The sequence below is a fragment of the Oncorhynchus keta genome, unplaced genomic scaffold (genome assembly GCF_023373465.1).
Source record: "Oncorhynchus keta strain PuntledgeMale-10-30-2019 unplaced genomic scaffold, Oket_V2 Un_contig_8554_pilon_pilon, whole genome shotgun sequence".
Taxonomy (NCBI): Eukaryota; Metazoa; Chordata; class Actinopteri; order Salmoniformes; family Salmonidae; genus Oncorhynchus; species Oncorhynchus keta.
In genome coordinates, this window is record NW_026290117.1 from 71,861 (window position 1) to 75,545 (window position 3,685).

A 3,685-nucleotide genomic window follows, 5' to 3' on the forward strand; every position below is an offset into this window, starting at 1 on the left:
CCCAACGCTCTAACCACTAGACTACCTGCTGGTTACTAGTCCAACACTCTAACCACTAGACTACCTGCCGGTTACTAGCCCAACGCTCTAACCACTAGACTACCTGCCGGTTACTAGCCCAACGCTCTAACCACTAGACTACCTGCCGGTTACTAGCCCAACGCTCTAACCACTAGGCTACTTGCTGGTTACTAGCCCAACGCTCTAACCACTAGACTACCTGCCGGTTACTAGCCCAACGCTCTAACCACTAGGCTACTTGCTGGTTACTGGCCCAACGCTCTAACCACTAGGCTACCTGCTGGTTACTAGCCCAACGCTCTAACCACTAGGCTACCTGCCGGTTACTAGTCCAACGCTCTAACCACTAGTCTACCTGCTGGTTACTAGTCCAACACTCTAACCACTAGGCTACCTGCTGGTTACTAGTCCAACACTCTAACCACTAGACTACCTGCTGGTTACTAGTCCAACGCTCTAACCACTAGACTACCTGCTGGTTACTAGTCCAACGCTCTAACCACTAGGCTTGCTGGTTACTAGTCCAACACTCTAACCACTAGACTACCTGCTGGTTACTAGTCCAACGCTCTAACCACTAGACTACCTGCTGGTTACTAGCCCAACGCTCTGACCACTAGGCTACGTGTTGGTTACTAGTCCAACACTCTAACCACTAGACTACCTGCTGGTTACTAGCCCAACGCTCTAACCACTAGACTACCTGCTGGTTACTAGCCCAACGCTCTGACCACTAGGCTACGTGTTGGTTACTAGTCCAACGCTCTAACCACTAGACTACCTGCTGGTTACTAGTCCAACGCTCTAACCACTAGACTACCTGCTGGTTACTAGTCCAACGCTCTAACCACTAGACTACCTGCTGGTTACTAGCCCAACGCTCTAACCCACTACCTGCTGGTTACTCCAACACTCTAACCACTAGACTACCTGCCTGGTTACTAGCCCAACGCTCTAACCACTAGACTACCTGCCGGTTACTAGCCCAACGCTCTAACCACTAGACTACCTGCCGGTTACTAGCCCAACGCTCTAACCACTAGGCTACTTGCTGGTTACTAGCCCAACGCTCTAACCACTAGACTACCTGCGGTTACTAGCCCAACTCTAACCACTAGGCTACCTGCTGGTTACTGGCCCAACGCTCTAACCACTAGGCTACCTGCTGGTTACTAGCCCAACGCTCTAACCACTAGGCTACCTGCTGGTTACTAGTCCAACGCTCTAACCACTAGACTACCTGCTGGTTACTAGTCCAACACTCTAACCACTAGGCTACCTGCTGGTTACTAGTCCAACACTCTAACCACTAGACTACCTGCTGGTTACTAGTCCAACGCTCTAACCACTAGACTACCTGCTGGTTACTAGTCCAACGCTCTAACCACTAGGCTACCTGCTGGTTACTAGTCCAACACTCTAACCACTAGACTACCTGCTGGTTAACCACTAGACTACCCAAGCCCACGCTCTAACCACTAACCCTAACCACTAGGCTACTTGCTGGTTACTAGCCCAACGCTCTAACCACTAGACTACCTGCCGGTTACTAGCCCAACGCTCTAACCACTAGGCTACTTGCTGGTTACTGGCCCAACGCTCTAACCACTAGGCTACCTGCTGGTTACTAGCCCAACGCTCTAACCACTAGGCTACCTGCCGGTTACTAGTCCAACGCTCTAACCACTAGTCTACCTGCTGGTTACTAGTCCAACACTCTAACCACTAGGCTACCTGCTGGTTACTAGTCCAACACTCTAACCACTAGACTACCTGCTGGTTTAGTCCAACGCTCTAACCACTAGACTACCTGCTGGTTACTAACTCTAACCACTAGGCTACCTGCTGGTTACTAGTCCAACACTCTAACCACTAGTCTACCTGCTGGTTACTAGTCCAACACTCTAACCACTAGTCTACCTGCTGGTTACTAGTCCAACACTCTAACCACTAGACTACCTGCCGGTTACTAGCCCAACGCTCTAACCACTAGGCTACCTGCTGGTTACTAGTCCAACGCTCTAACCACTAGGCTACTTGCTGGTTACTAGCCCAACACTCTAACCACTAGACTACCTGCTGGTTACTAGTCCAACACTCTAACCACTAGGCTACCTGCTGGTTACTAGTCCAACACTCTAACCACTAGACTACCTGCTGGTTACTAGTCCAACGCTCTAACCACTAGACTACCTGCCGGTTACTAGCCCAACGCTCTAACCACTAGGCTACCTGCTGGTTACTAGTCCAACACTCTAACCACTAGGCTACCTGCTGGTTACTAGTCCAACGCTCTAACCACTAGGCTACTTGCTGGTTACTAGCCCAACACTCTAACCACTAGACTACCTGCTGGTTACTAGTCCAACACTCTAACCACTAGACTACCTGCTGGTTACTAGTCCAACACTCTAACCACTAGTCTACCTGCTGGTTACTAGTCCAACGCTCGAACCACTAGGCTACCTGCTGGTTACTAGTCCAACACTCTAACCACTAGGCTACCTGCTGGTTACTAGTCCAACGCTCGAACCACTAGGCTACCTGCTGGTTACTAGTCCAACACTCTAACCACTAGTCTACCTGCTGGTTACTAGTCCAACACTCTAACCACTAGTCTACCTGCTGGTTACTAGTCCAACACTCTAACCACTAGTCTACCTGCTGGTTACTAGTCCAACACTCTAACCACTAGACTACCTGCTGGTTACTAGTCCAACACTCTAACCACTAGTCTACCTGCTGGTTACTAGTCCAACGCTCAAACCACTAGGCTACCTGCTGGTTACTAGTCCAACACTCTAACCACTAGTCTACCTGCTGGTTACTAGTCCAACGCTCGAACCACTAGGCTACCTGCTGGTTACTAGTCCAACACTCTAACCACTAGTCTACCTGCTGGTTACTAGTCCAACGCTCTAACCACTAGACTACCTGCTGGTTACTAGTCCAACACTCTAACCACTAGACTACCTGCTGATTACTAGTCCAACACTCTAACCACTAGTCTACCTGCTGGTTACTAGTCCAACACTCTAACCACTAGTCTACCTGCTGGTTACTAGTCCAACACTCTAACCACTAGGCTACCTGCTGGTTACTAGTCCAACGCTCGAACCACTAGGCTACCTGCTGGTTACTAGTCCAACGCTCGAACCACTAGGCTACCTGCTGGTTACTAGTCCAACACTCTAACCACTAGTCTACCTGCTGGTTACTAGTCCAACACTCTAACCACTAGTCTACCTGCTGGTTACTAGTCCAACACTCTAACCACTAGTCTACCTGCTGGTTACTAGTCCAACACTCTAACCACTAGACTACCTGCTGGTTACTAGTCCAACACTCTAACCACTAGTCTACCTGCTGGTTACTAGTCCAACGCTCAAACCACTAGGCTACCTGCTGGTTACTAGTCCAACACTCTAACCACTAGTCTACCTGCTGGTTACTAGTCCAACGCTCGAACCACTAGGCTACCTGCTGGTTACTAGTCCAACACTCTAACCACTAGTCTACCTGCTGGTTACTAGTCCAACGCTCTAACCACTAGACTACCTGCTGGTTACTAGTCCAACACTCTAACCACTAGACTACCTGCTGGTTACTAGTCCAACACTCTAACCACTAGTCTACCTGCTGGTTACTAGTCCAACACTGTTTC

At 49.6% G+C, this 3,685-nt stretch overlaps 1 long non-coding RNA gene across 1 annotated transcript; it reads right to left on the reverse strand.

Moving 5' to 3' along the window:
- Positions 1–1,391: 1,391 nt before the first annotated feature.
- On the reverse strand, positions 1,392–3,371 carry LOC127926869 (uncharacterized). Its single transcript, XR_008125311.1, has 3 exons — positions 3,190–3,371; positions 2,449–2,682; positions 1,392–1,417 (listed from the first exon to the last, which is right to left on the reverse strand). It is a non-coding gene; the product is annotated as an uncharacterized LOC127926869 (long non-coding RNA).
- Positions 3,372–3,685: the final 314 nt, after the last annotated feature.